The sequence below is a fragment of the Pleurodeles waltl genome, chromosome 8, assembly GCF_031143425.1.
Source record: "Pleurodeles waltl isolate 20211129_DDA chromosome 8, aPleWal1.hap1.20221129, whole genome shotgun sequence".
Lineage (NCBI taxonomy): Eukaryota > Metazoa > Chordata > Amphibia > Caudata > Salamandridae > Pleurodeles > Pleurodeles waltl.
This window is the reverse complement of record NC_090447.1, coordinates 325,939,963-325,957,348: the sequence shown is the minus strand read 5'-3', so window position 1 is coordinate 325,957,348 and position 17,386 is coordinate 325,939,963. Positions and strand designations below refer to the sequence as shown.

Below are 17,386 nucleotides of genomic sequence, written 5' to 3'. Positions count from 1 at the left end.
GTCTGACAAAAGCGAATAAACTTTAAGTTCCAATTGATAAAGGGGATATGAACTTACCAATTATTTCCAATTCCCATACGGAAGAATCGCTCTCAGACATTAACCAGTTCGGAACAAGAGAAACTGTAGCCATGGGAAAGTGATTTTTTATTAGTCTTTGACTGATCAGATGTTATTATTTTTAGGTCTGGCTTTGAGAAGTCTTCAGCTGTCTTGCAAGACCAGCGTTTTCTCCAAAACACACACAATATACATACATCGAAGGCTTGTGGTCAGGGAGACTTTATTCACCGGTCTCTTATATTGTTGTCCACATTTTGCTTCTTCTTACCACAGCATACAGCATAGAGCATGGGGCAGTTGGCCGGCCACTTTGGCCACTAGCTTTGTTTACATTAAGTCACTAAAAAGCTTGTGCACATAGTCCATATCAGCCTAATATAAAAGTTATTTTCTCTTCAGTTGCAAAACTGTATTTTTTATTGTATTTATTTTTATATTAACTGTAAATACCGGCCAATTTATTTTGTTTGCTCCCTTTTTAAAGTTTATGTTCTAAATATTTTAAGTGATATTGTAACATTGTAGCTGCCTGCGATTTGAGTGTTTAGGTAGGCAGCAATGTATTCTTGTCTCCTCCACAAATTATGATAGTAAAATGCATGGCACGTCTGAAAAGCTTAAGCTTGGTGTTCAAAAAAAGATCGCTAGCAAGCATTCACACTGATAAATGCTTTTTTAAGGTAAAGTTATTATCACAAGCGTAAGGAGCCCACATTTAGGTGAAGGAACATACATGATCAAAAGAGGCTTGTAGGTAGAAATAATATTTAGGTTTTTGGAGACAGAGGCCCTCATTCTGACCTTGGCGGTCGGCGGAGAGGCGGCGGTCGGACCGCGAACAGACCGGCGGTATAAAAAATGGCATTCTGACCACGGCGGTCACCGCCGCGACCGACCGCCACTTCCACACTCCGACAGCCACGGCGGTCATGACCGACGGGCTGGAGTCTGCGCACTCCGGTCCGGCGGTCGACCCAAGACCTCCAACGGTATCATGACACTGCTTACCGCCGCGGTTTCTGGCGGTCGGGAACCGCCATGCGAACCATGGCGGTAGGCACTATCGGGGCCAGGGAATTCCTTCCCTGGCACTGATAGGGGTCTCCCCCACCCCCCACTGCCCCCCCGAGTCCTCCCCCCACACCCTCCACCCCCCTGCCGCCCCCCAGAGGTGGTACGAACCCCATCCCCACCCCCACCCCGACATGCACATACACGCACCCCGACATGCACACACCCCCAACATGCACATATACACACCCCCTACACACACACATACACAACGGGGACACATACCCGCACACATACATGCCGACATGCGCACCCGCCGAACTACACACATTGCCCATAGGCACAGCAGCACTCCCCGCCCGCATGCACGCACTCACACACCCCCTCTACACACTCACACGCACACCCCCATGCACGCACACATCACACAACACCCCCCCCACCCCCTCCCCTCACGGACGATCAACTTACCTTGTGCGTTGGTCCTCCGGGAGGTGACAGGAGCCATGGGGAGGTGACCGCCAATAGAAGACCGCCAACAGAAGACCGCCACACAGAAATGTGGGTCGTAATTCTGTGGGCGGTGTTCTGCTGGCGTGGCGGTGGAGGTTGACCAGTCTCCACTTTCCCGCCGACCGCCAGTGTGGCTGCTGGCGGTTTTCCGGCGGAACGCTCCCAGCGGTCAGAATGCGCACAGCGGCATACCGCCGCGGTCGGCGGTCTTCACCGCGGCGGTAACTCGGTGGTCTTGCGAAAAGACCGCCAAGGTCAGAATGACCCCCAGAGTGTTTAAACGTCTTCAGTAATTATCAAGCATTGACAAACAAGAGCATTGAAAAAGCCAATAAGACCTATTGGCCCGTATTTATACTTTTTGACGCTAAACTGCGCTAACGCAGTTTAGCGTCAAAAAGTTTTGCGCCGGCTAACGCCATTCTGAAGCGCCATGCGGGCGCCGTATTTATTGAATGGCGTTAGCCGGCGCTAGCAGACCGGCGCTGCCTGGTGTGCGTGGAAAAAAACCACGTACACCAGGCAGCGCCGGCGTTGGGGAAAATGGCGTTAGGGCGTCTTAAAATGGTGCAAGTCAGGTTGACGCCAAAAAATTGCCTCCACCCGATTTGCGCCATTTTTAACGACGCCCAGACGCCATTTACATGACTCCTGTCTTAGTAAAGACAGGAGTCATGCCCCCTTGCCCAATGGCCATGCCCAGGGGACTTATGTCCCCTGGGCATGGTCATTGGGCATTGAGGCATGTAGGGGGGCACAAATCAGGCCCCCCTATGCCAAATTTTTTTTTAAAAAAAATAAAAAATTATACTTACCTGAACTTACCTGAATGTCCCTGGGATGGGTCCCTCCATCCTTGGGTGTCCTCCTGGGGTGAGCAAGGGTGGCAGGGGGGGTCCCTGGGGGCATGGGAGGGCAGCTGTGGGCTCATTTTGAGCCCACAGGTCCCTTAACGCCTGCCCTGACCCAGGCGTTAAAAAGAGGCGCAAATGCGGGGTTTTTTGCCCCTCCCACTCCCGGGCGTGATTTTTGCCCGGGAGTATAAATACGACGCATTTGCGTCGCAGTCATTTTTTTAGACGGGAACGCCTACCTTGCATCTCATTAACGCAAGGAAGGCGTTCACGCAAAAAAATGACGCTCTTTCCTCATACTTTGGCGCTAGACGTGTCTAACGCCAAAGTATAAATATGGCGTTAGTTTTGCGCCGAATTTGCGTCGAAAAAAACAACGCAAATTCGGCGCAAACGGAGTATAAATATGCCCCATTGTATCTGCTAATGTTTTTGGCCATGTGGTACAGCATCTCAGCTGCTGTGCAGCATGGCTAAATAAATAAAGATGTGATGTTGTGCCATCATTGTGTAGGTATGCACATGCATTCAACATGCATGTGCACACCTACAAAAGGACACCATTTTTTATTTACTGAACCGAGATTTTTTTAAAGCATAGAGCACTGGATCAATCAGTCCCAGAAGTGGGAAGGGGATTGTAGCATGGTGGGAGAGTGAGAAGCAACAACAAGGGGAGAACATAGGTGAAAGAGAGAAATGTGGAGCGCGGGTGGCAGAAGCATACACAAGTATGGGTGGGGAAGAGAAGCACATGGGCAGAGAGACTAAAGGGGAGAAAAGCACAACAGGAAGACAGTTGGAAGCCACATGCACTCTCATGTAGTAGTTAAATAAAAAGTGGTTCCCTAACAGCAAACAGAGGTAGCATAGAAACCAGCCATTGAAAGAGATAGTAAAGAGGCTATGCTGTATGGGAGGGGCACACACAACATTAGCAGAAAAGCCATCAAATAAGAAGCAGCCATATAAGAGTGCCAGGAAAGCCAGCTATTGGCAAGAAATTGAAGGTCTCCAAGCCCCTGTATGATTTTGGTAAGCCCAAAATATGTCTTCCGCAACCAGACAGCTTGTGCTGACTGGTAAGCTCGCCCTTAAAAAGGATTCCATAGGGGTGTGGTCTGGATGCCGATGAACATGGCCGCAACCCAGTGAAGGTTGCAGTGGCTCCAGCTGGCAGGAAGGAATAAACAGCAAAATATGTTACAACGGTCTTCCACACATGACTATGTTGGCAGTCACTCTCGTGACCGCCTTTGGTCACTTTATAATGCATATTTTTTGAAGAAATAGATACCGTCAAGAATCTTAAGCTTGCAGGATGTTCCGCCCATTTGATTTTTTACATGAAGGGAGGCTCGACTTTTATGTCTCCTTCGTTGTTGGTGTTGTGCCCAAATTTACTCTGCCAATTAGAAATACTAGATTACATATGTGTATGGGAGTTAAGTTCTGCAGTTTTATGTGACATTTACAAACATTTGTGGTCTCTAGCGATTCCAGGCGCCATTATGTATTTCTTCAAAGGCATTGAGCTGCCTGTTGTTTCCCTCAGTCCACAGAAATTCTTGCTCTTTAGCCTTATTCTATTGGCTGAAAAGATACTTTCCTGCAAGTATTTTGCTATTCTGACTCAGCAGAGATTGGGTTTTATACAAATTACCTTGGGAATAGCTTTGTTTAATATTGAGGTATTTCATCTACTGTCATAATATATGCATGTTTTTATTTTAGGAGTTCTCACCAGCTGTGACGCAAACCCACCTGCCCAGACTGATCTTCATGCAACAGCGACAGACATATGCAATGCTCTCCCTGCTCCTCACTCTTCATGCCAGACTTTTAGAGGATATCTTTTTTAGTGGGACCACCCTGGTCTCTGTACCCGGCCCACACTCCATCGCGGTTGGCCTGAACTTGTGACTTTCACCCGATCTAGTACGAGAAGAAAACACAAGTGGTGCTTTGTGCTTTTAGATGCAATAAGTAACTTAAATCTTTGAAATTTCATACTTTGGTTTCCACTCACTGAATTTTTGTCATGTTGGGGTTAAATAATGTATTAAATTTTACTCTAGTGTTCTGAATTAGTGTGGGATTTTTCTTGTGTTGTTTTTCACTTGATTACTGATTGTGTGCTGCATAAATACTTTACATTGCCTTTTGTGCCAAGCCATTAGAGGTTAATTTAGTGACTTTTTGTGGTTCACCCTGACAAGGATGGTGGCTTGTGCTTGAGAAGGACTCAGACTTCCTTCAACTAACGACCCAAATTCTCACACTCTTCCTTTCCAGGTATTCACCTTTGTGTCTGGAATTTGCATGCATGTTTTGCCTATTGATAAATGGCTACTAGTTAAAGATTTATAATTGTAATATATTGGTTGTGTATTTGTTATGGCTTTGCCCATGATCATTAATGTTTCAAAGTTAAATTCTTTTATTGTTTGATTCTGAGTGACTTTAAGCTACTGCAGCTTGAATGGCTTCCTTGCTTTTTTCATTCCATGAGCCAGGTTCCTGCTGTTTGCAGTCGGTATAGTGCTATATTTTGTCGTTTGGGCCCCCTTAAAACTGGGCTACGATAGCTACAGAAGCAATAGTATACCCACCTGGACAATCAGGGATCAACCTCAGAAATGATCTGCCTTGTGTTTGAGTATAGGGCAACAAATGATGGGCTGGTGTGCGGCACAGGCGTTTTCTAGTGGTTTAGATGAATTCAAGCATTCCATCAATCACTTTGTTCTTGCTGCAGTAGTTTCTGAGCAGGGCAGCTCTCATTCAAATTTTCAGGTGCAATAGTCTGCAATTTGAAGCTAAGACTGCAGACTGGCAACAATATTTCTATGCAATTTTATCTGGGTGACGAGGAGAGGGCTCAAATGTTAAGTTTGCGGAAGGCAGAAAATATGATAAAATCTATTTTACCTCCTTATTGGGGTTCAAGGAGACCTGCTCTGCTACAAGAAAGTCTCTAACTTCTAGATATTGCTCATTGGCTCAACCATGGCTTGAGGATTTTGATATTGCGCTTCGTCACTTCCCTTAGCCTTCCATCACCTCTTTTATATATTTACTGCACTCTCCTTTTAATCGAGGGCCAGCTTACAGCTGGCAGCAAACATTCAAGTTCCCGCCATTGGAGTACATTCTCTGTGCTACCAAAGGTGACCACGAGCCTCATTTTGGACGAGTCCCGGAGGTCGAAAAATATTTCAAGAAGTATGAAAATAGTGCTAACATGAAATCCAATAGCAATGTTGAAAGACAGCACATATTTTATCAATTTCCACAGTAGCAAAGATTTTATTTACCATTTAATTTACCAAAAAGCTCCTATTCTTTTTTTTCTCAAGTCCTTTGCTTATAAAACATTTTTGGACGCGTTTGACAGAGCTCTTTTTCACACTCGACTGAGGAAATAGGAGAGTAATGTAATTTCACAAGTTTACAGCTGTAAATTATGCCCTGGTTGATTAAAACTTAAAGCTAATAATTTGCTCCACTTTCATTTAATGTTTTGATGCGCAGATATTGCTTTTTCAACCTATTGTACTGGACAGCACGCTTTAATAACTGGTTGCGCGTGACGTTGGAGCAATGTCCCAATTTTACGTTCTATTATCTTTTATATCAAAATAACACTTTACCTACGTGCAAAGAAAATCCAGTTTTCGGTAATTTTGCGCTGCCTATCAATTACATCGCTGGAAGGCACAGCCCTATTAAAACTTGGAAGCGTTCACTATCGCGATTTATAACTGATATAAAATGCAAGTTTGACGATTCTGAAACATTTAACTTTAATATAAAATGCAGCAATGTAAATATCACATCAAATCACAACATAAGCGTCTCACCAATGAACACGTAAACCAAGTAAGTAAGGTAAGTGTAAATTGTCTGGCGCACGTAAGACTAGTGCAGCATGTAGGAGGCACAACACTGAAATATAACCCCCGAAAATACAAAGCCAGAGGAACTTCACTGGCACATATAATCCTAATGTAAAATGGAAATGCCATCAAACAAGAACACACCACTTTAACGTCACATCAATAAAACCCCCAACACATTTTCCAAGTGCAAAACATCTGAAATAAGTCTAGTGCTAAATATGGGTGCCACATCACTGAAACATTTGTGCCACCACACTGTACCACAAACTGTTATAAAATATAAGAATCGCGATATAAAACGTACCCCTTGTATAGATTCATAGCAGAGTAACAAATAAACCAATTATGACGTGAGATCTAAACGTATAAAGTACATGGGACTAATATGAAACATACACAGCCACAGTATAGAATGCAAGCGAAATATATGTCTGGAACACATATATCCCACGGCTACAAGATAAGTGCCATATTCCTGGAATGCATAAGCTTGTCATACAATTGCCACGTGACGTGGAACATACAAGTTGTTTTAAATAAATTGTAAATGCCGCATAACTGGAAATTAAACCTCGGCATGCAAGTGCAATATAACATAACTGCCACACTGAGCCATTCTTGTAAAATGCAAATGCCACAACAGTGAAAAACACATAACCCTAGTATGAAATTAGCATACAAATGTAAATGCCTATTCGAAACATCCATGAAATCCTGGTATACAACGCAAGTGTCAAAGCTCTACAGTACTCCACCCAAGGATTGAAGGCAATGTCACACAGCTGCACTACTCGTGTCCATGAACGAAAGTAGTTCCACATCACTGAAACAGATAATCCCGATTAAAATATAAATTCATAAGGGAGTCCATGGTATTATGCAACACATATCATTTTACAAGTAGGCGCAACTTCTAAGTATTGTGAACAACCCTGCACAACACTAGTCTATGGAATCTTAAGAGCATGTCATTCTCCACTCATATAATCACCTACATTTGGATACTTCTGTCCATTGGATGCACAGATTCCTACTCAATTAATCCCAGAACAGCCTCATACTCTTTGGAGCTTTGTAAATGTTACTGTTTTTCTCACTGCTTCTGAAATACAAAATCATCCAAAGCCACCTTTTGACACCAAAGTTCTACAAGGATGCTCAGGTGCAATAACTTGGCTCCAGTCCCAAATATGACCCTATGATTATTAAGTTGGGGTCAAAACATCGACTTGATTAGAAGTGCTGGAAGTAATCTTATTATGGACTCCAAGAAAATCATTAACATTTATCCACTAGTGGTATACGCCACCTGTATTCTTTCTCTGGGGCTTAGGGCCATATGTACAAACACATTTTCCCATAGACACAGAATGGGTAAAACCCTTTGCTACATCTGGCCCTTAGTGATTCTTTTCAAAGGAATCTATGTACTTTTGCCTGCACATAGTACTTTTCACTGCGTTACCATTCACTATACCAAATGTTTTAACTCAATAATCACTGAACGTGGTATTATGATGAAACCTCTCTGTGTGCTCCATTCATATGAGCAACTAGGTTGCCTCCCAATGAATACCCTTCATTCGTTAGTTAACTAAAAACATCTAATACACAGGGAAACCATTGTTCTATATTACATTCCTGGAACAGACCACCATAATCATAACATATAAAAAGAACATGTTAAAGTTCCAGACCACTGGAACAGATCACTATAATACTAAATGCAAGCGTCTCATCACTAGATTACAACATCATAATTATAAAACAAGATGGCGGCTGTGTGAGCAGCCGAACACGACCTCCTCTTCGTTTCCAAGCTGGTTCACTGAGCAACGTGGATTAAGAGAGACTTTTGGGCACCTGGACATGGGTCAGGGGTGAGACTATGACCACGACATCTGGGGGCAGTTTGTACGGCTGCAGGGAACATGGAGGCTCCTTTTCATGTGGGTGTCAGCTGCCGTCATTCAGCAAACTCAGCGAACACCAGCAAGGTCAGGCAGTAGCAGCCACAAGTCCCTGGATAGCCAGCAAAGAACAAGGCGGATTCAGATTTCCAGGACAATGGTCCCCAATGGCACTAGGGCTCTGAAAAGCCACACTGGAGGAACATTGGGTGCTGGCAATAGCATGGAGCGGGGAAGCCAGCAAGATCCCACAGTTAGGACACAGGGAGATCAAAGCAGAATCAGCCCGTCAATGGAGAATCAACGCTGATGAAGACAGATGCAGCTAAGGTAGACAGCAAGCCAGGCAAAATGAGCAGGTATCCAGCCCTGCTCGAGAAAGGCTTACCATTACTGACTTCTTTGAAGGCTAGGCTGAGGGAGAAAGGGCATCTGGCGGCAGCTACTTTGCATGCAGACAAACTAGGGGGCATTCATCAGTAAAAAGACGATGGAGGTAAAGGCAATTGATCAAATCATTTCAGAACAAGGGGCAAAAGCCTATTTGATGAATGCTGCAAGGCTCAAGATTATACATGGAAATAGAGCACAGTTATTCACTTCTGAAGTCAAGAAAAAGGATACATGGAGAGTTATGAGGACGGGACTGTGTTTTAGCTTGGGCAATTACTCATCGAGCTATATAGTGCCAGATAATGGGCCTGAAGTTATGTCAGCAATATCTGAAAGGGGGATTTTTTTTGGTTCTCAATTTGGATAAGAAGGTTTTTCTTTTGTAGATATTTCTTGTTTCTCCATGTTGCACAGAAGGGGTTGGCTCAGGAGGAAGGGGGCATACAAACTATATCACAAGACCAATCCTGGTCGAATGGCTTAACTTGGGAGGAAGGGAGAGGGAATGGGTCAGAAGGGGAGGGCTGAAGGGGGTTGTTGGAAGGGGAACATCGGAAGGGTAGTGAAGGGGGAGGTGAAGGGAGGGTTGGAGGGGGAGGTGGGTTGTAAACAGGAGGAGCAATGCAGAGTGTGTGAATCTCAGGATGGATAAGCAGTGGTCTTCAACTTCTGCCCAAGCGATGGGCAATGGAGGAGAATAATAAGGCAATGTTGGTACAAAGGAATAGGCAAGGAATTTCTTTCAAATTTGATTGGCACCAACAAGAAAGCTTCATATTGGTACTGCCAATGTATGTGGGATAAATTACCAGGCTAAAAGGGTTAAAGTGGCAGAGGGCCTTAGAGACCTTGGGGCAGGTATGTTCTGTCTGGAAGAGACACATACAGAGGGGGTGAGAAGAGAGATTCTTGAAACCTTGGGATATGTACTTCTTGCATACACCACTCAGGGGACTACAACAAGGGGAGAGGCAATTTTGGCGTGTAAAAATGTCTGTGAGGTGAAGTGTAAGTTATGGGATAAACTGGGAAGATGGGCAGTGATGGAATGTCAGATGGCTGGGATAGACTATACAATGTGTTCTATCTATGGCTCTAATTTAGATGACCTGACAGTTTTTGAAAATGTGGATGTTGAGCTTGTCTTATGGCTTTACTTTGCTCCTATTATGTGGGGATCTGAACATACATTTAGATTGCATCCAGGGATGAACTGAAGGCAAGAAACCCAGGTTATATAGGGCAATGCAGCAGCCCTATATAATGCATAATCCAACGCCTTATGGATGCAAGGGATAGGGTGAAGACACCAGAGGTAGGCTATACATATTTCTTGCATCCTCATAAATTTGTTCGACTCATTCACTTCTTGGTTTCTGCTGGGCTGCTTGGGGAGGCTTTCACTGAGAGACATCCATTGATATTTTCAGACCATAATCCCCTAATTATAGAACTTCAGGTAGCACTTACTGTGGCACAGACTCACTTTTGGTCTTTTGAAAGGGCGTTGCTGTTTAATTTGGAATACATTGCACATATGAAACAGGATAAAAGACTTCATGGAAAACAACAGAAGGGGTATATTGGTAAGAATTGTCTGTGACTCACTGAAAGCTGGAACAAGGGAAGAGATGCTTACATTCAGTTTACACATGCAATGGGCACAGGCTTGGAAACTCAAAGCACTGTTTAAGGAACTAGAATCAGTGCTATAACCAATAAAACAGGACAGGTCGTCAGCACCCTGAAAACGGTTGTAAAGATTTTCAAGGAGTACTATGAAACACTGTATTGGGCCGAGGAGTCTCCCCTATGGAAGACATTGAACAGTACCTATATCTAGGCAGTAAAGGGGGCTATGAGGCAGAGGATGGGCTCATTTAGATGCTGCAATAACTCTGGGAGAAATGAAGTTATCACTGTTCTTGCTGTCTAAGGGAAAGGCTGTAGGGCCAGATTAAATACTGCTGGAATTTTATCCGGTCTTTTTTCCCAGATTGGAAGGGGATCTGGTCAATACCATCCTTGAAGCCCAGCGATGTCTTTCAACTCCAGCCTCCTGGACAGTGACTAATATTGTGGTGTTTAAGAAGAAGGGTAAATCCTCGCTAAAGCCATGCTCTTACAGGCCAGTATTGCTGATCAACCGTGATGTTAAAATATACTCTAAGATACTTGTGATGCATTTAGATAGGTTTATAGTTAATTTGGTTTCTCCCTGGCAGCATGGCATTATCCTGGGGCGACAAACTACGAGCATGTTAGAAAGGTAATTACATTGCTTGATGAAAAGGAGATACTGGATTTCCCCATGGCCATGATTCTTCTTGGCACTGAAAAGGAATTCATTGGTGGCATGGGATTATTTATGACTGACACTCAGGAAGAAACGGATAGGCCAGGTCTTTGTCATTGCTATTCAGATACTATATAATTAACCAACAGCAAGGCAGCAATGGAGAGGGAATCATGCAAAATTAAGATAACGAGAGGAACAAAGCAGGGATGTCTGTGATTATCCCTTTTATTTACCCCACATATAGATCCACTGATTAAAAGGCTGGAGGAGAATATCGCAATCAGACCAGTGGCAGTAAATTGAAGTAAAACCAAGATATTGGCATATGCCAATGAAATTGCATTCCCTGTAGGGACTATAAGGAAGGTGGCGAATGAGGGTGAAGAGTTTGGGAAAATCGCAGGCTATTACTTGAACAGGAGGAAGACTCAAACAATCATCAATAGGAAAACACAGATGGAAGATGGGCATAAAGTTGAAATCACAACATACTTGGGTGTCACCCTGATGGCCAGAGTAGAAAAGATTGTGGGTCTGAATCTCTCCCCTGTGTTCAATAAGGGCAAGAAGGAGTTGCTTATTAATGTAATTAATACTCTACACTTAACATTGACAGGTTACTGTAACGTAATTAAAATATTGCTATTGCCTAAGGTGCTCTATGTTTTTTAAGGTGATTTCTCTGGAAATTGAACGCCAATGGTTCAATAAGATGGAGGCGATCTGTAGTAGCTTCATATTGGAATACAAAAAAGGCCAGGAGAGCTCCAGTGCGAGAGGAAGCTGGAAAGTGCTGAATTTCAGATTTTATTATGGAACAGCACTGCAACAACACATGGGGGTTTTAATCACCGCAGATAAACTAAACAGGCAGGGCTCAAAGAATTGCCTTCTGAACTACATTGGGAAAAAGAAGTAAAAGGATGTTTTTTTTAAGGATTGTAGAGCCAAGCTATTTTTAAAAAGTCAAATTTATGGTTATTACATTGGCACAATAGATCTGGCTATATCTTAGGTCGAAACTGAAATAGGCCATTATAATTACTATACTCAGCTTTGGTGCTCAGCAATTCTCCCAAATATATTTTGTGACAGATACTGTATTGACTGGGAAAAATCCGGAGTGGAAAGGATGGAGGATCTGCTTATCTTAGATGAAAAAGATTCATTTGTGGATCTGCAACTAAAATTTGGGCTGAAGGGACAGACTTTTTATAAGTGTCTGCAAATAAGGGATTTCGGGGGTTATTCTAACTTTGGAGGAGGTGTTAATCCGTCCCAAAAGTGACGGAAAAGTGACGGATTTACCACCAGCCGTATTACGAGTCCATTATATCCTATGGAACTCGTAATACGGCTGGTAGTATATCCGTCACTTTACCATCACTTTTGGGACGGATTAACACTCCTCCAAAGTTAGAATAACCCCCTTCATGTTGAAAACAGACGAAGATTAAGGGCCAGATGTACAAAGCAGTTTTCAAGTCGCAAACGGCGAATCGGCCCGTTTGCGACTAGAAAACTGCTTTTTGGGTTGTACAGAGCTTGTTACCGAATCACAGTTTGGGTTTTGTGATTTGGTATTAGGAAGGGGCGTGACAAGGGCGTCCCTCCCTAATACCAAATCCAGATGGTATGTATGATTGTTTTGTGACAGCGAATGCGGTCGCAAAACAATCAGAGTTAGCGCCAGTTTGAAACTGGTGCTAACCCATTCACAAACAGAAGGGGTCACCAGGGGACCCCTTCCTCTTTGTGAATAGCAGCGGAAATATTTTTTTCAGAGCAGGCAGTGGTCCCACCGACCACTGCCTGCTCTGAATAAATGAAAGGAAAACTTTTCACTTTTGAATTTGAAACGCATCTCGTTTTCCTTTAAGGGAAACAAGCTACATTTTTTTTAAAAACTGCTTTATTTAAAAGCAGTCACAGACATGGTGGTCTGCTGTCTCCAGACTGCCACCATCCCTGTAATGCGGCCATTCCCAATGCGGTCGCAAATTTCGACCTAACCCATGAATTTTCATGAGGTAGGTCATTTGAGACCCCATTGGGAATCGCAAACAGTGTCATTAACACTGTTGTACATCAGGTGTTGCGACTCGCATATTGCGAGTCACACTGACTCGCAATTTGCGAGTCGCAAAACCTGATTTTTGTACATTTGGCCCTTTATGACTAAGGGGCGGGATCCGCTATTAGATCAGATCGGACGCTCTGGGAGTGGGGGCAGGGGAAGATTAGACAACTCTATAAAGCTTTGCTGGATCTCATTAAGCAAGATGGCAATTGGGAGAGAAGATTAGCCGCCATAAGGACTAATTTTAGGAAGTCACTAGAGGTGGGTCAGAAGGTGTTATTAATGTGGGATTGAATTCGACATTATAGAAGACTCTTCAACCTCTATTTCACACCAGCCAAAATATCTAGCTAGGGGAATAACAGAATCCATTTGCCTTCACTACGACAGCCACAATGCCGACTTGGTGCATAGTTTTTAAAGCTGTGTAAAGTTGGAGGTCTTTAAAGAAGGTGTTAGGCACTACTTGAGGTCTGTGCTTAATATGTAGGTGCAGATGACACCACAGGTGATTCTGTAAGGTGTAGACAGGAGTGTCTTAAGGACAAGGGCAAGCAGTATTTTATGTTTGTGGCTTTAGCAGCTATACATATATGTATCACCTTGGCATGGCGTAACCGGTATCCCCCATCACCCAGCAATGGCTTGCCAGACTGTTCATCATGTACAATATGGAGTGCAATTTTTATCATTGCAAGGGGCGGGAAAAAAAGAAAGTTGGGAGCCCAGGTATGGGCACCAGTAGCCGAGTGGTTTGGTAGATCAGAATATAATGACAGTGTTTGAAGGTGTCGACAAGGTGGTAACAATAACTTAGGAAAGTGGGGTACATTTTTATTTTTTGTTTTCAAATGTGTTACTTGTCTAGTAACGAGTTATTGTTTTGGGCAAATACTACCATAATTAGCTAAGCGATGAAGGGGAACATTCTTTAATATGATTTAATGAGTTTGAATGCTATAGATGCAGTTATGCATGTACTTGATTGCGTTTGTTGCTCCTCAAAGCTAAATAAATACAATTAAAAAAATTATAAACTATACAAAAAAATCACCTTATTAACATGTTCACATTCCAGATCACTGAAATATATCACTATAATATTAAAAGCAAAGGCCTCATCACTAGATCTCTACAGCATAAAAATAATTTAACTGCCATGTACCATTAATGCATAATACTAATACAAAATGCTAAAGCACAAAACTGGACCCCATGAACCAGAAACAAATTGTAACGGCCACATCAAATGAACACAAATAACAACAGTATAACAAGTATGGTGTTATCACATACAAATGCAACATGCAAAGTCCTACTTTCAAATTTAAGTTTGATTCACGAACACAAATGCTAGTCTAAAAAATGTAAAGGACACACAAGTGGAAAACATTACCCTAGCTGATTTAAAACCTATTAGCTGATTCAAAACCTATTAGCCAAGGTAAATGTCACTTTACTCGCATGCAAATGATATTCAAAGTACTAGATCCCTGAAAGGTTTACAATATCACTAAATGTAAAAACGACTTCACTGGAATACATAAAATAACAATGCAAGTGATACATCATTGGAACACATGATTTCTGGATAAAATGTGCACACAAGCCACAAAGGGCTAAAAGTATAAGTAGCGTTTTCCTGGAATACATAGCCCTATTACAAAACTGGAATGGACAATCACATTTAAAATAAAATGAAAATTCAGCATTACTGGAACACGTTTAAAGGTGTCACGGGACTTGATCACACATTACTCTGGCATGAAAGGTGTCACCAAACCAGTATACTTCTAATGAATGGTAAATGCCTCATCTCTGCAAAATCTGCAAAGTAAAATCCATTTTACTCAAAGCTCACACATTTAGTGTAGCGCATGTTCAGGCTGTTGGCACGAACCACTGAAAATACTTTCATAAAACTAGCGAGGTGCCACGAATTAATCAAAACAGAGTCTAGAAACTATTGATTTCTAACTTGATTATATATGCTCTCGTTGGAAAGAGAGGGTTTTACAAGGGAAAATACTCTCATGAAAACGTCCCCCATATGTTCGTTGGACCAATAGAGCAAATAACCATGTACCACTTACAACTAACTAATTCTGATTATGGGGGTCATTTTGACCCCGGCGGGCGGCGGTCGCCGCCCGCCTGGAGAGAACCGCCATATGGCCGCTCCGCGGTCAAAAGACCGCGGAGGCCATTCTGGCTTTCCCGCTGGGCTGGCGGGCGACCGCCAGAAGGCTGCCCGCCAGCCCAGCGGGAAACCCCTCCCCACGAGGAAGCCGGCTCCGAATGGAGCCGGCGGAGTGGGCATGTGCGACGGGTGCAGTTTGCACCCGTCGCGTATTTCAGTGTCTGCTAGGCAGACACTGAAATACACAGTGGGGCCCTCTTACGGGGGCCCCTGCCGTGCCCATGCCATTGGCATGGGCACGGCAGGGGCCCCCAGGGGCCCCGCGGCACCCCCTACCACCATCCTGTTCCTGGCGGGCGAACCGCCAGGAACAGGATGGCGGTAGGGGGTGTCAGAATCCCCCATGGCGGCGCAGCAAGCTGCGCCGCCATGGGGGATTCCAAGGGCAGCAGTAAACCGGCGGGAGACCGCCGGTTTACCCTTTCTGGCCGCGGCAGAACCGCCGCGGTCAGAATGCCCTTCGGAGCACCGCCGGTCTGTCGGCGGTGCTCCCGTGGCCGGTGACCCTGGCGGTCACCGGCCGCCAGGGTCAGAATCAGGCCCTATGTCTGTAAAACGTGAAGCTTGTTCTGGAGAAACCATTTAAAACATCTGTATGGAAAATACCTCAGCTCCCATCACATCAGCCTACACTATGGCGGTGATTCTAACCGCGGCGGGCGGCGGTCGCCGCCCGCCATGCGGTTACCGCCAAATGACCGCACCGCGGTCACAAGACCGCGGCGGCCATTCTGGCTTTCCCGCTGTGCTGGCGGGCGACCGCCAAAAGGCCGCCCGCCAGCACAGCGGGATAGACCCAGCAACGATGAAGCCGGCTTCGAATGGAGCCGGCGGAGTTGCTGGAGTGCGACGGGTGCAGTAGCACCCGTCGCGAATTTCAGTGTCTGCTAGGCAGACACTGAAATTCTTTTTGGGGCCCTCTTATGGGGGCCCCTGCAGTGCCCATGCCATTGGCATGGGAACTGCAGGGGCCCCCAGTGGCCCCACGGCACCCCCTACCGCCATCCTGTTCCTGGCGGGAGACCCGCCAGGAACAGGATGGCGGTAGGGGGTGTCAGAATCCCCATGGCGGCGGAGCCATGGAGGATTCTCAAGGGCAGCGGAAAGTCGGCGGTACACCGCCGACTTTCCGTTTCTGGCCGCGGCTGAACCACCGCGGTCAGAATGCCCAGCGGTGCACCGCCAGCCTGTTGGCGGTGCTACCGCGGTCATTCGCCCTGGCGGTTTTTACCGCCAGGGTTAGAATGACCACCTATATGTTGAACGACTACTACATCAACGGAGCCACGACCTTGATGAAAAGGCACAGTTTAAGCATCTATACCCTAAACCATAACTAATCCTAACCCTCACCCCAAATCTCACCTTAACCCTAACTGTTACCCTAACTCTCATCGTATGCCACTCTTATTCCTAACTTCAACTCTCCCTCTCACACCATAAAGCTGCCCCATAGTTTTTGCGTTGATTTAGCAGTGTGTACGACTCGGTCATTACAGTGGAGATGAAGAAGTGAGGGGGCATTTCTCAAATCTGATATTCTCTGAAGATGCCAGTTAGTGCAGATGTTTGGAACCTCAAGTAGGGCATTATTAGGAGGTGGGTGAAAAGGGGACCTCTGCGGTCCCTTGCTCTCTACCATCCCTGCGTTTGCAGCTAATCGCAGGTCTCATGAACACCTTTCTAATTATTATTATGTTAATTGTTTTGCAAACTCCCACAAATGGGAAACTTGCGATGCAGTCTAATAGTTTATAGGGTGCATCAAAAACTGCATCCCTGTTTGCAACCAGTCAGTTTGCAATTTGCACTTCCCTTCTTTGCACGTGAGGATAGTAAACTGGACCTCAAGACTCCTTACAGAGAAATTGTTTCCCCTACACCCACTTTAGATGTGAGGATGATCTGCCCCAACGCTCACTCTGTGAACGCACGGAACCCTCAAGACAAGCAAATGTGAATGCATTTCCATGGCAGGAAACTATCTGCAAGGAGCATGTCAGGACCTTTGTGTGTTCATCTACTTCTGACTATTGCCTGAACCCAAAACATTCAAAATGCTGCCCTAAACTTAACTTATGAATGTGGAATTTATAACAGAACCATACTAGCGAAAATTCCACCAATCCCAATTCTCTGAATCAGAATTGTGAATGTACAT

At 44.6% G+C, this 17,386-nt stretch overlaps 1 protein-coding gene and 1 long non-coding RNA gene across 4 annotated transcripts in view; one reads left to right on the top strand and one right to left on the bottom strand.

Moving 5' to 3' along the window:
* Positions 1 to 4,520, top strand: part of LOC138249934 (uncharacterized) — a 108,619-nt gene extending 104,099 nt beyond the window's left edge. The window contains exon 3 of the long non-coding RNA XR_011194863.1: positions 4,176 to 4,520. This is a non-coding gene — a long non-coding RNA (uncharacterized lncRNA). The remainder of the gene's footprint in view (positions 1 to 4,175) is intronic.
* The window catches only part of LOC138249932 (uncharacterized), a 521,389-nt gene that overhangs the window by 85,429 nt on the left and 418,574 nt on the right, over positions 1 to 17,386 (bottom strand). The gene's annotated exons all lie outside the window — the stretch shown is intronic.